Source organism: Danio rerio, chromosome 6, assembly GCF_052040795.2.
Source record: "Danio rerio strain M-AB ecotype USA chromosome 6, GRCz13ab, whole genome shotgun sequence".
In the NCBI taxonomy this organism is placed as follows: domain Eukaryota; kingdom Metazoa; phylum Chordata; class Actinopteri; order Cypriniformes; family Danionidae; genus Danio; species Danio rerio.
In genome coordinates this window covers 51,242,895-51,262,500 of record NC_141026.1, presented here as the reverse complement: position 1 = coordinate 51,262,500, position 19,606 = coordinate 51,242,895, and the positions used below count along the sequence as shown (strand labels likewise).

General features: G+C 36.4%; 1 protein-coding gene across 2 annotated transcripts in view; it reads left to right on the top strand.

Moving 5' to 3' along the window:
• The window catches only part of ngfb (nerve growth factor b (beta polypeptide)), a 47,961-nt gene that overhangs the window by 23,318 nt on the left and 5,037 nt on the right, over positions 1–19,606 (top strand).

The window sequence follows — 19,606 nt, the reverse complement described above, 5'->3', positions numbered from 1 at the left end:
TCATATTTTAATCCTTTATATCTATATCCTATATATATATATATATATATATATATATATATATATATATATATATATATATATATCCTTAATATTTTATTTTTTTCATATGTGAGGATATTTGCATATTGCTCTACATCTTGTGTGTATTAAGCAGTGTGTAAGCAGTGCACAATTCATGCTGCTTTGACTAAACTGTTTTATATTATAATTTCTGTTTTATATGGTCCTAAAGATTCAGTTTTCAGGTTCATATTCAGTGAGCATATCTGCAATGTATTGAGGTCCTAGACCATTTAGTGTTTTATAGACAAGTAATAATCCTTTAAAATCTTTTCTGAATGTAACTGGGAGCCAGTGTAAAGACATGAGGACAGGTGTAATGTGCTCTGATTTTCTGGATCTGGTCAGAATCCTGGCCACAGCATTCTGGATAAGCTGCAACTTTTTGGGAAGGCCAGTGAAGAGGCCGTTACAGTAATCCACCCTGCTGCTGATAAAAGTATGTCTTCACTGAAAACAAATCATCTTATTCTTGCAATGTTTTTGAGATGATAAAATGTCGATTTAGTTACTGCTTTACAGTCAGATCTGAGTTTCAATAGTCATGTCAGAGTCACACTAAGATTCTTGACCTTATTTATTCTTGTTTGACCCTTAGAGCCAAGGTATGCATTCACCTTGAGAACCTCATCTCTGTTCCCAAATGCAATGGCTTCAGTTTTCTCTCTGTTTAACTGAAGATTTTTTTTTAAGTATCATAACGGGGCTTACTGAAGACATTCACAAATGCAAAAAAAAGGCCTTAAAATAACATTGTTTTTGCCCTTAATTCTGCTACTCCAGGAGAAATATTTCAGCTTAGTCCTCAATACCTCCTGATTCTGCTCCAAACATCCAGCACATCTGTTTCCGATTGAAATAGCCTGACAGAAGCGGTCCGATTCGAGCTATCTTTGTCTCCATGCCTGCGATTTCCCCACAGCTCCTCAATGCCAGTAATTCAGTAATTGTGGAGCTTACACCTCGACGTGGAGAAACAGGAAGGCTGTCGACCAAATGGGACACTTGACAGTTGCCTTAAATTGCCTGCTATTATGTTTTTTAAGACGGCTTCCACAAAATAACGTCCAGAGGGCAAAAAACAAGAGCAAAATCTCTGGCTCTGGATTCCAAGCAAGCCGAAGCTGGCCGACGACACGCAATCCTGCTCAGGCATTCGCTTGGCCGCAGCTTTTATTCTTCTGATCAGCTCATTGTGGTTTGATTGGGGGGTTTTGTTTTTTGCAAGTAGCCGACTATAAGTTTGTCCAAGCGAATTTACTAAAACAACATGATTTATAAGACGTTTGTAAAGCGCTTGAATGGATTGCCTGATCAAAGCTGTCTTTTGTGCTTGTTTTTTGAAGGGTTTCTTTAGTTGACAATCGCTCCGTGTTCTTGACAGCTACTATAAAACAGTTTGATTAGGCCACGCACACACATAGGGACGTCATGCGTGGCTATTTTGTGAAATATCTAATGAAATTGTAAATATGGTCAAAATGTTATTATGAAAAAATATATATGTATTAAAAGTGTATTTTTTACTTTTAAATAATTATTAAATAATAATGATAATACTAATAATATTATAAATAATAATAACAGTAATAATACTAACAATAATAATAAGAAGAAGAATAACAATAACAATATTAATAATAACAATAATATTAAGGAAATAATAATAGTAAAAATAATAATAATAATAACAACAACAATAATAGCAACAACAATAATATTAAGGAAAATTATAATAGTAATAATAATAATAATAACAACAATAATAATATTATTTTAATAATAATATTATATATAATTATAAATTTTTATATATAAAGTATATATTAGTACCTAAAAATTTTAAGAGGCACACTTGTACTTTTTAGGTACCAATATGTACCCTTGAGGTATTAATATGAACCTTTAAGGTATAAGTTTGTACCCTTTGGAAAGGTACCACCCCAGTGACAGCTCGTGTACCTTTATTTCTGAGAGGTTATATATTATGTATATATATATTTATAGGCGATGCGGTGGAGTGCTGTTGCCTCACAGCAAGTAGGTCAGTTGGCATTTCTGTGTGGAGTTTGCAGATTCTCCCTGCTTTCGTGTGGGTTTCCTCCGGGTGCTCTGTTTTCCCCCACAGTTCAAAGGCATGCAGTACAGGTGAATTGGGCAGACTAAATTGTCCGTAGTGTATGTGTGTGAATGAGTCTGTATGGTTGTTCCCAGAGATGGGCTGCAGCTGGAAGGGCATCCGCTGTGAAAAACATATGTTGGATAAGTTGGCGGTTCATTCCGCTGTGGTGACCGAAAATGAATAAATATATATATATATATATATATATATATATATATATATATATATATATATATATATATATATATATAAACAAATAAAAAACGTAATTATTGTTTTTAAAGTCATGCAAATGTATACAAACTATATTTTTTTAAATATGAAATATAATTTATTTAATGGTCGCAAAAAGTCACAAAATTGGTCGCAAAAATCAACACAAATGCAGCCCTGGCTTTATGGATTTTTATTTTTTTTTATGTCATCTTATGCTTTATATACGATGAAGGTTTTGATATTTTACTTATTCTGGAAAGTTTGTTTGTCGTTTTGTTTACCTGATGTGCACATAAATCAACTAAATGAGCTATAAGATGTTTTATGTGCACACAAAACAAAAAGACCAACAAACTTTCTAGAATAACTAAAATATTAAAACCATCACTGTATAAAAGCATGAGCCATATAAAATTCACTTGCCGATTGTTGCTTGGATGGGACTTCAATGCGGAGTAAAAATCCACAAACTTAGCCATAACTCAAAAAACAGCGAGGGGCCTCTGGACAGCAGCGTCCCTATCGCCCCGTCACTGTCCAAGTCCATGATGTAACTTCTGTTTCTCATTGAAGGGAATTTGTTGAAACTGTTAAATTACACAGCTGGTGCAGAGCAGATCTGGCTTTACAGTCGGGAGATGTGAGTAATATATTACATTGATGTCTTCACATTTCAGCACGACGGTGGAAAAAACTCGACCTGTTTTCGTCAGTCGAATAGTCTCAGCTGTGTTTTCGTAAAAGAAACATCAAACCATTGTCATTACGAGAACACGAACATGTTTGAAATGTTTATTGTTCATCCACATGTTACTTTTATACACTATTAAAACAATATCAGCTAATCCAACAGCCGTTAATGAGAGACTAACATTTTTATACATGTCATTTGCTACTCGAAACTGTAAAAAATATCCATAAAATGAGCAGTTTTCCTTATTTTGTGATTTATGTTTTTATTATTTTTTTTCTCCCCGTTTATTTATGCTTTAGAATTTCAATATGAAGAATAAAACCAACTTTTAACCTTAAAAATTTGGAAAAAAAGGTGACTTTTATTAACATTTTCGCCAAATGAAAGTTTGTGGCCCCCGCCTTAATTTGAAAGTTGTGTAGCACTTTACAGTTTTGTGTGTGGAGCTGAACGTACCTCTCGGGGTGGGACATCGGCTGGGCTTGACACAGGCAGAGAAACATTTCCCCATGAGTGAAAGTTGTTTGAGTGTTGTCATGGAGTGTTTTCCTCCGTGCATGGCTGGCTGTCTCATATCTATTGAGCACACGAGGACATTCGTCCCAGCACGCTTCATTCACAACACTTCAAAAAAAGTTTTTTAAGTTGCTGCCCAGAGGGACATTATACGTATATAATTGTAAATAAATAAATCAGTGCTTAATTTGAGCCGGATCTTGTCAGATTCTGTTCTGGGAAATTTCAGATATTTGTATTTTTTTTTGGTATTTATTTTAATTGATTCAGCAATAACTTGTGCACAGTGAATACGTGTGTGTGTGTGTGTGTGTGTGTGTGTGAGAGAGAGAGAGAGAGAGAGAGAGAGAGAATGGCTGCGTCTGAAACTGCCTACTACTCAGTAGGTACTGGATTTGAATTTAAATGCACTACTCAGTAGAAAAGTTTGTTCTATACATGGAATTCGGACGTACTACATCCGCCATTTTGTCATGGTCACGTGACCTACCTGCGTCAGTTGTGTCGCTTAACTCCTTTTCATGAATTCTCTCACGGGGCATCATAGGATAGCGCAGCGTGCATGGAAGCAGTAAGTCATCCGGGTACTTCTCGCATACTGAATTTCGAATTTTATGAATTCGGACATACTACTCGGCTCGCATACTGATTTTAGCGTACTATATAGTATGGAAGTATGCGATTTCGGACGCAGCAAATGAGTGTAGCGAATGCTGTGTGGATTGTGTGTGCGCTCGCAAAGTTAAAGCAAAATTCATGTTTAACAATTGATCCTATCGTGGCGGGATAAAAGAAATGCAAGGAACTCAATGCAGCCTAATGTCATCTGCAGTCACACATCGACACCTGTCCCCGGTAACCCGGACCAATTATAGAGTCGCACCATTATTTGTGGGTCATTTGCATCGCCTCACACAATAAACATTACAAATATTTTTATATGATGTGAAAGTAGTCAAAACAAATAACAACAACACAGTGTTGCTTCTTTTACCTTTAACAACAGCATGGTGGATAACAGTAAATCTATTTATTATTATTATTACTAATAATATTACTATTTATTACTGATTGATTTCAATATGATTGAACTTATTTTGTGTTTAAAAAAATCCAGTCTTTTCAAATCTCTTTATTTTTATTTTTTTTTTTAAAAACAAAATAAAATGAAAAAATAAGCAGATGAAAATTCAAAATGAATAATATAATTAATTTCTTGTGGAAAACCTGATGCGGTCCAGCCTCACACAGACTCTGCCTCCAGAGGCCCTCAGGTAAATTGAGCTTGAGACCCCTAAAGTGGTATATTGTCTGGGTTGATGTTGTGTATAACAATACAAAAACTTTGTATTAAACTGCCAGAAAATGTTCTGCTACTTTACAGACTTCAGATTTCTCTGTGTGTTATTTCTTTTGCGTTATATTATTTCAAACTACTAAATTGTCTATAAAAGTCACATTTTCTAAGCCGAATTTTAACACCAAAAATCGACAGAGCAGAGATCAACATCCCATAATAAAATTCACAACCATAAACAAACACAAAACTATTTAAAATAGAGAAATGGTTTATTACCAGATATTTTACAGTCCACTGAGTACCACAGGGTTCTTCCATATATTCCAAAGTCATATTTGAGCATGGTGGCTCATTGGTTAGTAGGGATGTAACGGTATTGTAAATACCGTCATACCGCAATATTAATTTTTTTCGATATTACCGAAGTCGCATGACTCGGTAAAACTATAGGTCTTCTGAGAAAATTTGCTCAGGCGAATGAAGCGAACGGGAGGTAGCGAAAACTACAATCCCCATCATCCCTTGCGGTCTGTTGTCGCTACATATCCAGTAATGCGGAAATGGAGTGTGCTGCTAGAAGCGGGGATCAAAAACAGCTGTAAAACTCTAAGGGCCCTTTTACAAGAGTGCGTTTTAGTTTTAAAACGGCGTTGTAGGATGAAAACGATCCGCGTCCACACTCGCGTTTTACCCAGCGTTTCTGAACAGCTCTCCGTCCACACCAAAACGCTGAAAACGCACATCACGTGACCACAGACACTCTCGGGCAAGCGCTCCAGCATTTCTACCCAGATGAGAGCTCTGCTTGTCGGACTGCTCATCAAGCATCTCCCGCTGGATCTAATCTCACTATATTTGCTAAACGTGATATTTCATTCATGTTGTTGTCTTTATCTAACGACATAGGCCAATTCCCTGACTTTGGTCATTGGAATCTATTAAGTTACTTGTTCACGGGTAACATGTTTTGGTTAAGCGCAAAGATAAGTTAATGATTAATCCAGGTACATTGACTGATCGCTTGCCTTTATTTCCTACAATGTATAAACTTATTGTATGTTATACTTTTATAATTGTCGATTATTAAAACTGATATTCAGCAAAAGAGAAGGGTGTGTTTCGTAGTTTCACTGAAATTGAAAGGAAACAGTTGTTATCGGCTCCGTTTTGTTATAAATATCTACAAAGTGAAGATGACGCTCATGCAGCACGGCGCCTCAACATTTCTGCTGTCTGTTAAGTTTTCTAATATTAAAAAGGAAATAGGCAGTTCCTTAAATCATGTTTACATTTTATTGTTGAGAAAGTGAAACAACGTAGCCAAGGTGATGTGAATGAAGTTATAAAGTACACTGTTCCCTTTGAAGATTTACCCGTGTCCTCGGTATAGTCTGTTTTCCATATCAAACTGAGAAGGGGGAGACTGCAGCCTTGATCAAACTTGCGAAGTCTTAACTTACAAGAAGAGGATGCGAGACTGAACTGTGTGTGGGCTACTTAATAGTGAGGAAAAGCCCCAATCAGATAGGCGAACGTTTGCAGCCCCGCCTCCGTTTTCAGATGTGTCCGTCTTTCCCCATCCACACTGAGACGGAGCAGCAGCTTTTCAGAATGAAAACAGCCTCTCCAGCGTTTTCGAAACGCTCCGTTTTCAGCGCTCGAGAAATAAGTCATATAAGTCATATCTCTCTTGTCCCAGAAACCTCAGTACCAAATGAGAGGTTTTTTTTTCTGTTGCAGGGGACATTGTAAATGCCCAGAGATACCAGCTTTTACCAGATTATATTTATATGATAATTTTCCTTTAAACCCATCTCTATCTAAGTGAGTGAGTGATTAAATGTTGAATGTGATGAGTTTTCAACAATACTAAATTAAAAACTTAAATTTTTTTTTACATGGTTTAATATTTTTTTTGTTATTAAAATTGAAGTTCCTGTTTCAAAGCTAACAGATAGATGGCTAATTTGTATGTCATTGACACTTTTGGCACTTTTTTGGAGTATTTTCATAAGTTTTGTTTTTTCCTGTAAATGATTCAATAAATACCGTACCGTGACATTGATACCGAGGTATTACCGTACCGTGAAATTCTGATACCGTTACATCCCTATTGGTTAGCACTGTCGGCTCACAGCAAGAGGGTCAAAAGAAGTTTGCCTGTTCTCCCATGTTCGCGTGGGTTTCCTCCAGTTTTTCTCCGGGTTTCCTCGGTTTCCCCCACAGTGAAAAGACATGCGCTATAGAAGAATTGGATGAACAAAATTGGCCGTGTGTGTGTGAATGAGAGTGTGGGTTTATCCCAGTACTGGATTGTGGTTGGAAGGGCATCCGCTGCTAAAACATATGCCAGAATAATTGGTGGTTCATTCCGCTTTGGCGACCGCTGATAAATAAGGGACTAAGACGAAGGAAAATGAATAAATGAATATTTAAGCACTATAGTATAGTATAGTATAGTATAGTATAGTAATCTAAGGAAATTTTCAATGTTTGTCCCAAGTTCGTTAACAACATTGAAATACTGCAGTTTACTCCTAATATTACATTATTTTAAAAAAATCTTATACATTCAGTTGAAACAAAAAGTCGGTAACACTGTAGAATAATCCATAGTAGTTAATGTATTTGGGTGACATGGTGGCTCAGTGGGTAGCACTTTCGCCTTACAGTATTTATTAATCATATTCTATCATGAACGAATGCATTATTAAAATCTAAAGTTGTGCTTGTTGACATTAGTTAATGTGCAGTGAGTTTACATGAACTAACATGAACTAACGTTACTTACGTAAATAACCTTGACTAACGTTAACAATGATGAATGAATATTGTAATAAATTTCTTACTAATTGTTTGTCTATGTTACTAAGTACATTAACTATAGCATTAACTAATGGGTGATTATTTTAAAGTGTTACAAAAAGGTTTTTGTCACTGAATGACCCATTCAGATTTGTTCAAAACGACTCATTCAGTCATGAATTGAATTAAATGACATGCTGGAATACTTTCTAGTATTAACTAATTAACTAATGTCAACAAGTCAGCACACAAATCGATTAAGTTAACTTAAGAAATTAAAGTGGATTGAACATAAAACAATTACGTTGTCCCCCTAAAAATCATAGGAATTATGTTGTTTCAGCTCATTTATGATAAGCAGTTTAAACAAGCAGCAAAAATCAGTTTTTAAGACTTGTGTTGGGATAACATGAAGGAATTAAGTGAACTTATCGGTTTTTACAAATATATGTGGATTGAACAAAAACAATTAAGTTCTTCCCCCAAGAAACTAAAGAATTGTGTTGTTTAAATAAGTAAATTGAACAAACGGCAAATGTTTATACCGTCATATATTTTCTCAAATAACGTTCAGACTGATCGTTTTGCTTCATAGGACCTCAATGTATCATCAGGATACAGAACACCTATTAGTAAAACAGTAAAACAAATCGGTTTAGACTTTCATTCATTCCCTCAGCTGTAAAGTTTTTAAATTTAGGGTAGAATTTGTATTGTATAATGTGCTTTTGTGTATTATGTGTGACATGCTTGTATGCTGCAGCCAAATTGCCTTCGGGAAATTAATAAAGACTGACTAAGGAGACACAAGTCACAAGTAACACAACTAAGTTTTCTTTTTTTGCTTGTATGTGGGGTTTTTTACCCTCAAAGTCCAGGTAGTTTTTATTGCATTTAATGACTTACCAAGTACTATGTTTTTAACTTTAAAAAACATATTTAATTAAGAACAAAAAAAGTGCATTCAGTGCATGTTGTTGTGGGTTAAAGATTTTATTTCGATTTATTTCTCACAGTCCTGAATTGGTCGTGTTTTATGCAAACATGCACATTTGGTTCAGTGTGATGATGTATTGAATGCTGTTGTTGTGAATTTATACGTCACCATGGTAACGTTATCTAGCTGGCTGACACAGATTAGGTTCTGTCTGAATGATTTGTGAAAGTCTTGGAAGCGTCATTTAACATTGGTAGAAAGTTATAAACAAATGAGTAATGTTTTGGAATGCGTGTCCTTACTTTCTTTTTTTCCCCTCATTAAAAGTGTTTAGAAGTTTACAGCTGCGGTACAGACCATGCTGCCATATTATTATATAAATACATATGTCCTGTAAATATTTCAAGTGTTAAAATTCAAAGAATGGTGACACTTTAGTTTAAGTAGCAGTTCTCACTATTATATAGTAACTTATTACAAAGATATTGGCTGTTGATTAGTACCTATAAAGTACATATTCAGTATGATCTTATTCCTAATCCTACCCAATACCTGAACCTAACTACGACCTTAATAGCTATTAATAAGCAACAAATTATGAGTTTATTAAGCTAAAAGTCTCAATTAAAGATTTGTTAATAGCTTAAATTAAAGTGTGACCAAAAAAAAATTGTAAAATGTATTAAATATTTACACCACATTTCTATATTTGATATTATAATGTGAATCATTAAAATAACACAATAATGTTTTATAATTTTAAATACAGCAGGGTAAATAAGTATTGAACACGGCACCATTTTTCTCAGACAACATATTTGTAAAGGTGCTGTTAACTTTGTGCTGTGGTTTTCACCTGGATGTTGGTAACAACCAAAGAAATCCATATATGCAAAGAAAATAAATCTAATCAGTTTACAAATGAAGATGTATGTAATAAAATAAATGGGAAAAGTATTGAACACATGAAGAAAAGAAGATGTAGAAAGGCAGTGAAAGCCCAGACAGCAGCTGAAATCTATCAGTAGTTATTTAGTAACCATCTGCCCTTCCTCATTGTAAATTAACATTAACTGCTTCAGTGCAACATGTACATTTCCAGGATGATAAAGATGAAACCAGGTTGGACATTTCAGCAAGACAATGATCAAAAACACAGCCAAGGAGACTCTCAAATGCTTTCAGAGAAAAAAAAATCAAGCTGTAGAATGGCCCAGCCAATCACCTGACTTGAATCCAATAGAAAATACAAAATAAAGATCAAATTTGATAGATGAGACCCACAGAACCATCAAGGTTTTTACACTCTGTTGAAGTCTGAAAAACTCAATGCCTGAGCAATTTATGTGAATTTATTCTCCATATGAGAGGTGTCTTTAAGCTGCCATCACCAAAAAAAGCCTTTTATATGAAGTATTAAATACATTTCAATAGTTCAGAATTTCTTATTGGGTCGATGCATTGTTATTACACAGAACTCTTTTGTCATTTTTTATGTTTGTATTGTTTGGGTTTTTAAAAAAATCTGGTTCAATTCCATGTTCCAATTCCAACAGCTCCTTTAGAAATATATTAATCTCAGGCAGAAACATGACCTGTTCAATACTTATTTTCCCCGTTGTAACTAGTAAGTGCCATTTTAAAATGCTATTTATTTCTATCATGGAAAAGACTTTAAAAAAACAAACATTACTCCTACTTTTTAGTAATAATTCCGATTTGATCAAATGATTTGGTGCTCAGAAACGTTATTATCTATGTCAGTGGTCACCAAACTTGTTCCTGGAGGGCCGGTGTCTTGCAGATTTTAGCTCCAACCCTAATCAAACACACCTGAACAAGCTAATCAAGGTCTTACTAGGTATACTTGAAACATCCAGGCAGGTGTGTTGAAGCAAGTTGAAGCTAAAACCTGCAGGGACACCGGCCCTCCAGGACCGAGAGTGGTGACCCCTGATCTGTGTTAATAATTGTAATATAATTTATTTCAGGATCCTTAAACGAATAAAACGTTTAATAGAACAGTATTTATGTGAAATAGAATTGTAACACTGTAAATATATTTATACTGTCTGGTTTAATTGACTATTAAAGAATAAATAGGCTTAAAAAACACTAAAATCTTATTAAAATGTCTAAACATGACTTTAATTTTAATAATTTTTTTTTTATTTAATTAAAAAATTTAATTAAATTAAACATTTTAGGGCAGGGTGTCACGGTGGCACAGTCGGTTGCACGATCGCCTCACAGCAAGAAGGTTGCTTGTTCAAGCCTCGGCTGGGTCAAAAGGGCTCCACAAATGAATGAAAAGAAAATGAAGGAATTTTTAGGGCAGCCCGGTGGCACACGGTGGGTATCGCTGTCACCTCACAGCAAGAAGGTCGCTGGTTTGAACCTCGTCTGGGTCAGTTGAAATTTCTGTTTGGAGTTTGCATGTTCTCCCCATGTTTGTGTGGGTTTCCTCAGGGTGCTCTGGTTTCCCCCTCAAGTCCAAAGACATGCACTATATGAATTGGGTAGGCTAAATAGTCCGTAGTGTATGTGTGTGAATGTGAGAGTGTAAGGGTTTTTCCCAGTGATGGGTTGCAGCTGCAAGGGCATCCGCTGTGTAAAACATATGCTGGATAAGTTGGCAATTCATTCTGCTGTGGCGACCCCTGATTGATAAAGGGACTAAGCCGAAAAGAATATCAAAGAATGAATAAAACATTTGTATTTTATTTTATTTTATTTTATTTTATTTTATTTTATTTTACAACTGTGCCTCCTGTGCCAAAAAAAATAAATAAATAAATAACTGAGGTACATTTAAGTAGTTCAGTCCTGCTACTTGTGTTTTCTTCAGTGGAGCTTGTAGAAACTTGATAAACAGATTTTGACTCGACTAAACTTTAACCGCCACATGTGTTCATCACCGCAGAGACAAACAATATTAGAGTTTGAGGCAGTGTTGAAGACTGTCTACTATAATAAAGTGAAGCCACACACATGCAGCCTCTGGCCACTCGTTCTGACAGAGGAAGTGATGCGTGTGTTTGCCTCTGATGAGCTTGTCCACACAGGAAGAGCAGGTTCTTCATCTGGATCTGGTTGACCTGCTGGGTGGCTCTTTCCACAACACTGGCTGCATTAAGATTTGGGGGTTTTAGGACTTTTTAGAGCTTATGCTTTTAGACTTTACTTTTTAGTTATTTAATTAGGACAGTGAGGTCTGACTTTGCTTGAATAAAAGTCTTGTCACTTAACAGAAATAATGTACAGTATAGAATATAAAGTCACGGTGCAGTGGAAACAGAATTAATATTGTGTTTGACTCCCATGAGCTTGGAGGACTGCATCCATACATTTCTGCAATGACTCAAATAACTTAATAAAGTCATCTGGAATGGCAAAGATAGCTTTCTTGCAGGACTCCCAGAGTTCATCAAGATTCTTTGGATTCATCTTCAATGCCTCCTCCTACATCTTACCGCAGACGTGCTCAACAATGCCTTGGTGACTGGGCTGGCCAATCCTGGAGCACCTAAAACTTTTTCTTTTCAAGAACTTTGATGTGGAGGCTGAAGTATGAGCAGGAGCGCTATCCTGCTGATGAATTTGCCCTCTCCTGTGGTTTGTGATGTAATGGGCAGCACAAATGTCTTGATACCTCAGGCTGTTGATGTTGCCATCCACTCTGCAGATCTCTCGCACGCCCCTCTACTGAACGTAACGCCAAACCATGATTTTTCCTTCACCAAACCTAACTGATTTCTATGAGAATCTTGGGTCCATTCGAGTTCCAGTAGGTCTTGCACAGTAATTGTGATGATTGGGATGCAGAAAGCAAAGAAGGTAAAGGTGCTCCAGGATTGTCCAGCCCAGTCACCACATAAAACATTATTGAGCATGTCTGGGGTAAGATGAAGGAGGAGGCTTTGTAGATGAATTCAAAGAATTTTGATAAACTAGGAGTCCTGTAAGAACTCTTTGCTTTACCATTCCAGATGACTTTATTATTAAGTTTTTTCAGTCATTGCAGAGATGTATGGATGCAGTCCTCCAAGCTCATGTAAGTCATACACAATATTAATTCTGTTTCCACCACACCATGACTTTTTATTCTATACTGTACATTATTACTGTTAAGTGCCAAGACTTTTGTCTAAGCAAGGTCAGACCTTACTGCTCTAACTAAATATCTCAAAATCAAGACATGATCATATTTTATTTTATTAAAATAAGCATAATCTAGAGGCCTTTGCCTTTCATATTAGCCACTTCTGGTCCCAAATGATCAACTAGAAGTCAAGTTTTTATTTGCTGTTCCTAAAACTTGGATATGCGACAAGACTTTTGTCAGGTGGTGTACACCACTGTAAATATACATTACATATTTTTCCTAAAAACCTCAGTTTGTTTGACGAACACAGAATACTGAATTTAGATGAGTCTCATTTTTTTTTTGGCAAAGCCAAACTTATGATTGGACTTTCTCTGTGAGGATTCGCTTTGGCAGTGATTCTGAAATGTAAACTATATGTGAGAGTTTAGCACTTCAAATGTATTATCACAATTAGTCCATTTTTAAACATCATGACTATCACCAATACCATGTAGTAATGTGACATTAGCATGATAATGACAGTTCATTAGATGTTCCTATGCAGTTGCTTGGATATTTTAGATGGTTGCACTATAATTGAATTCTGTAAGTGCTGTTGCTCAACAAAGTTTTCTACTTCGGGTTAGATGTTTGATCATGTTGCTCTGTAAGTCATAGATGTATGTTTATGTTTGGTGGAGATGAGGTCTGATATTTGTTTGGTTGCTTACAGGGTGTTTACATGATGGTATAATAATGTCCAGGTCTATAGCCAGAGCTGATTATGTTCCTCCGTCTGCATTCATCGTCATCTGTTGTCAATAACATCAGCGATAAGTCTTTCACACCATCTCATTACAGCCATCTGGACGTATGTATGCGAGTGTGTTGTGTGCTTTACATCCTTGGTTGGTTTTATTAACAATCATAAATGTGTCAGTAAAACATTGATAAACTATGATGGTAGCATTGAAACGCTGCGCTAGTTGTTTTTAATTTTCACTTTGTCTTTTTGTGCAAGCAAATGTTCTGCCTTTATAAATAAAAAGTCCTCATATTAACATATTTCAAAACAACTCATTATGCTAATACTCTGTACACAGCAAAAGATTTATGCTTTTCTCAAGGCAGATTATGAACTAGTGGAAAATCTCGAGAAGACTTGGAAGGAGAAGCTTGAGAAATATCTAAAGAACACAAAACAATACAGCTCAGGGCTTTTTTGAGTAACTTACCAACTAATACCACCCTAGCAACCATATATTAAATATTAAAACATTTAGTAAACATGGATTTTTTTCACAATTTAATTGAAAAAGTTATGTAGCTATATGGATATACGTACAGTTGTGAACATTTAAAGTAAAACACAACATTTATAAAAGATGTCCTAAAACTATTAAACAACACCCATCAGTCTTTTTATTTATCCTTCGGCTTAGTCCTTTTATTTATCAGGGGTCACCTCAGCAGAATGAACCACCAACTTATTAAGTATATGTTTTACGCAGCGGATGCCCTTCTGTTTGCAAGCCAGTACTGGGAAACACCCAAACACACTCATTCACACATATACACTATGGCCAATTAGGCTTATTCAATTCACCTGTAGTCCATGTCTTTAAACTGTGAAGAAACGTGAGAAAACCCACGCGGACATGGGGAGAACTTGCAAACTCCTCACAGAAATGCGAACTGAGCCAGCCAGGACTCAGACTAGCAACCTTCTTGCTGTGACGCGACAGTGCTAACCACTTAGCCACCGTGTCACCCCTAAAACACATTGTTTTATTTATTTATTTATTTGTTGATCTTCTTCAAACGTTGACTACTAAATATGCAACTTATGTATGTTTTCTGCATATAGGCAAAGAGCATAGAATCACCAAGAGGTGACACTCTAGTGTGATTTGGGCGATGGGGCGGTGGCCATTTTGGAATGAAAATTCCAACAGAACAGCAGCATATTATAAGTCTGTAAAATAAACTATTAAAAGTGCTGATGATTGTGATAGTAAGTGTTGTATTGTCGTCTTTCAGGTTGTATCTCAGCTTTAATGTGCTTTTTAAATAAATAAATAAAAAAACAATGCAGCTACTTGTCAACGGGACTGCAATAAGATCCAATAGACAGCCGATCGCTTTTACTCCAAAATGGCGTTATCCGGGGCTGTTGCTGGGCGCTCCTGTTGCAATGGAATGTACTATTGAGTGTCGCCTCTTGGTGATTCTAAGCTCTTTGATATAGGTGAGGTTAAAATTCCAATTTTAAATAAATGTTATCAGTAGTTTTTAAAATAAAACATATTTACATTTAAAATTTTGATTAAATGTGATATTTATATTTTAATTTCAATTATTTAAAATTTATTCTTAATATATTCTTTCTTAAAACCTGCAATCAAAGATAAAAAAGAAAGAGAGAGACCGACTTAGAATGTCACTTACATGTTTAATATTGATTTTACATTTTGATTACATTTGAATTTTTATTTTAAATTTTACAGCATGTCCACTGTAGTGGACCATAGTATCAATTAAGTTAAAAACGACTGCTACTCAAACAACAAAACTGTACAGGATATGGCTGTAAAGGGATAATAATTCATATTAATGTAACAAAAACTAAACAAAAGCCATATTTCCTTTTGTATTGAAATTCCTGAAACAGAGCCGAACTCAAAAACAAAATAAAAACAAAATAAGAAGTGACGTTAATCCAAAACAAATTTAACATAAAAGCGATTTACAACTGATTGTCATTCTCTAATTGTCTCTAATTTTCTCTAATTGTCTGATTGTCAGACTCTAAATCAGAGTCTCCCTCAACTATCTTATAAAGAATCCTCTCTGCTTCAGTTCTGCCTCCTACAACATGCAGTCATTAATTACATTAAGATGGACCTGATGTCCACTATAGTGGACATTTAAAAAAGCATGATATTTTGAAACACAAACAAGTTAACACTTTTAAAGGGTAAATGTTTTGCTCCTGACACTTTAATAAACAAATATATATATGTAACAATAATAGTAAAAAAAACATTTAAAAAGCTAAATTTTAAATGCCTCTCTCCTTCCTATGAAATGTGCTTTTTTGTATGTCGCCATTTTGGATACAGTGTAAGAAGTGCTTCCTAGCATGCCAGCCAATCATATAACATATTACTACAACACTCTAAACTCTAAACAGTACAACAGGACTTGACAGAGTAGCTCAAAAACTCAAAGAAAATTCATGAAAACACAATGTCCACTACAGAGGACACAAGTCAGTGGGTGGGGTCTCAGGAGGACAGAACAGGTTTTAAAAAAATAAATATAAATAGCCATTTTTTAAAACTTATTACAATACATTTATTCATATCATGGACATTTGAGTAGTTTTTTTAATTATACCTGTTTTTTTTAATCAGGCTATTTATTTCATCTTCTTTTTTAGATGGTATAAGCATGCGTGTCATTTCACCTCATTCTAAAAACCTGGATGATTCTCATATTATTTAATGCTACACAAAAAAATGATTTATTGGATTTACTAATTGTTTTTAAGGCAAGTATACATTGTTTACAACTATACACATTGTTTACAACCACTTATCTTAAAAGAATCTAAATTCAATTAATAGTTTTTTTCAGTGTATGGTAAAAGATGTAAACTCTCTCACCTAAGTTCTTCTTCGCCTCGCACTAAACCAGATACAGTCAACACAGGCACTTCTAGTCCACAGGCATAGATCCGACACAAAGCCAGGCTTCATCCCTGAGCTCTGCCACACGAGTGCCCACCGAACGCAGGCCTCTAGGCGCTGGAATTCATAGCCCTGTGGAGGCTGGAGATAAAGCCGCATGTATGTGCGCTAAGTAGGGCTCACGTTACACGCTGAAACCCATGCCACCCAGGAACTGTTACCATATGAAAGCAGACTGTTTTGAAAGGAGAGCACCGCCTGGCTCGGCTCTTTGTGTCAGAGCGATAACCAGACGGGACGTGTTAAATTGTCTCTATCACAGCTAATGAGTTTGAGGTCAGTGGCTGTGGGTTGCTAGACTCAAGCCACACAGAGAGACTGTACAATTGACTGGAGGTTTGTGTATGTTGTGGCGGTCGGATGGTTTGGGTGTGGGGCGCAAGTCGATGCGTGTCACATTTGGGTTTTCGGTCGGTCTTGTTTGTCTGCGAGTTTTACGCTTGGGCAGTAATTTGACAGTGATTACTACACATCGCTGAAATGTGCATTTTTTTCCCTCAATGTTTGGCCAATGGAAGGAATGTGTTTGGATGGATGAGGTGGGTTTCCCTGTTGGAGAAAAATAAGTCATAGGAGAGCTGACAAAAGTTCCTTAAATGGCACCTATGATGAATATCATCTTTTGGAAGCTGTTTGGACAGAACTATGTGTAGGTATAGTGTGTCCATTGTCATTGTCATATAAGGGTGATAGAAACAAGTCTCTTTTATTAAATTTCCTGATGTTTAAATAGGATTCAACAACCCCCGTTCTGGTATTTATTGTATTTATTTTAATGGATTTGGATCTGGGGCAGTTTGCTGCCATCTGTGATGTGGCTGGAATAAGAATCAGCACCTTAAAGTCTGAGTCCATGGTGCTCTACCGAAAAAAGGTGGTTTGCCATCTTCAGGTTGGAGGAAAGTCCTTACCCCAGGTAGAGGAGTTCAAGTACGTTGGGATTTTGATCACGAGTGAGGGAATTATGGAATGTGTGATTGACAGGTGGATTGGTGCAGTGGCAGCAGTAATGCAGTCGATGTACTGGTCCGTTGTGGTAAAGAAGCTTTGGGTCATGATCGAAAGGACAAGATCTCAAATACAAGCAGCCAAAATGATTTTCCTTCACAGGGTGGCAGGGCGCACCCTTATGGATAGGGTGAGAAGCTCTGTCAGCCGGGAAGAGGTCGGAGTAGCTGCTCCTCCACATCGATAGAAGTCAGCTGAGGTGGCTCAGGAATCCTTGGATGCCTCCTGGACGCCTACCTGTTTCAGGCATGTCCCACCGGGAGGAGGCATCGGGGAAGACCCAGGACACGCTGGAAGGACTATGTCTCTCAGCGGAGAATGCCTTGGGATCCCCCCGAAGGAGCTGGAGGAAGTGTCTGGGGAGAGGGAAGTCTGGGGTTTTCTCCTAAGACTGCTGCACTGGCCACCCATCCCTGGAAAATCGGTTGAAAATGAATGAATGAGGATCCGGCAATAACTTGTGTGTGGTGAATACCTTAAGCAAGTTAAAGCAAAAGTCACGTTTAACTATTGGCCCTCAACAATATTTTCAGCCAATTGGCTTTCTTATGTTTATTATCACTCTCATTGGTTGGTGTTTGTTTCGCACACATTGAGCATCGAAAATAAATACTGGCTTAGTGAAGATGAAACTGCGTGAATGGATCAGGATAGTGGTAGATGAAGAAAAGCGATCTCAAGTCAGCCAAAAAACATGACGGAAGAGCTACTGAGGGCTCTTCTTGAAGATTAGACTGAGTGACCCACACAGCAAATATTCTCTGGCCCTGCTCTGGCCCACACAATGAGGTTTTGCTTGACCCACATGCTGCAGTGAATTACGGCACATGAATGGACCAAATATGGCTTCCAGACAAGGGCCAAACACAGACCGTATCTGGGTCAAGTCTCAGCCAGGTGAATAAATTATAACTGGGCCTGAACTGGGCCAGATAGGTTGGTGTGTCACAATTGCAATGAAATTGATAAACCAACAAAGCATTGCACTTTAAGCACACTATGGCACTGTATGCACTATAGCACACTTCTTTGCTACCTGGGGAGTGATTTCATTATTTATTTTTTCCCTTTGCACATAATAGTGAAGTGAACTGAATAGTGATTGTTCGTACAAATTATGTTTGTAGCTACCAGTTTTTATTATCTATGACTGAACTATAACGTTACTTGGTACAAAATGATTAAAGACCGTTCAAAAATGTGATGCTCTTTTTTGGGCTTTCACCGTTTAATGACGTCATGTTCTGGGAAAACTGAAATTGTTTGGTGTACGTCAGTCCAGTAACTTTTATTTCCTGGTTTTGTTCCTGGAATTAATCATTTACTAATTAAGCACTGCCACCCACTGATTTGATTGACGTCTTCGTTGTAACGTCTTCGTTGTAACGCGTATAATCATATCAACAAGACAGGACGTGCGCAAAGCAACTGGGATTAAATTGATCATCAATCATCATCAAATGTGATCAAGAGTGAGTTTTACAAATATAAAACGTTTTAAAAACTGTGCATGTTTTTAATGAATTACAACAATTTTCTCATCTTTATCACCACAGCCGCATGTCAGTACAATTACAAAAGAAGATGCTTCAATCCCAGTTTGTGGACATTAAATCAGGTTTATTTTGTACATTAACATAACGGATATCCATATACAGCAGTGGATATTAACGTGTATCCCGTCACATTTGTGTGCAAAAACAGTTTAAAGTTAACGCGCATGCTGTGTGTGCATTAATTTTGTAATGACATTGTGTGTGACTCATTGTTGCAGAAAGGCTTAAATTACATTCACATGCATTAAAGAATCATTGGTAAAATCCTTACTGTAGTATTTCTCACAAATGTTACACGAGATCTGCTTGTTTTATGTCTGTCACTGTGCTGTTTATCTGATGCAACTAGCATTAAAGGCACAGGCCACAAAAACAGCTACATTGTGTTCACAGCAGAATATTCCAACATTCTGAAAGGTATAATAAACGATCTAATGGGTGTTTTGAGCTGAAACTTTACAGACACATTCTGAAGACACAAAATACTTCAATCTTAAAAAAGGCTAAAATAGGTGCCCTTTAAAGATGAACAATTGGGCAAATTTGCAAT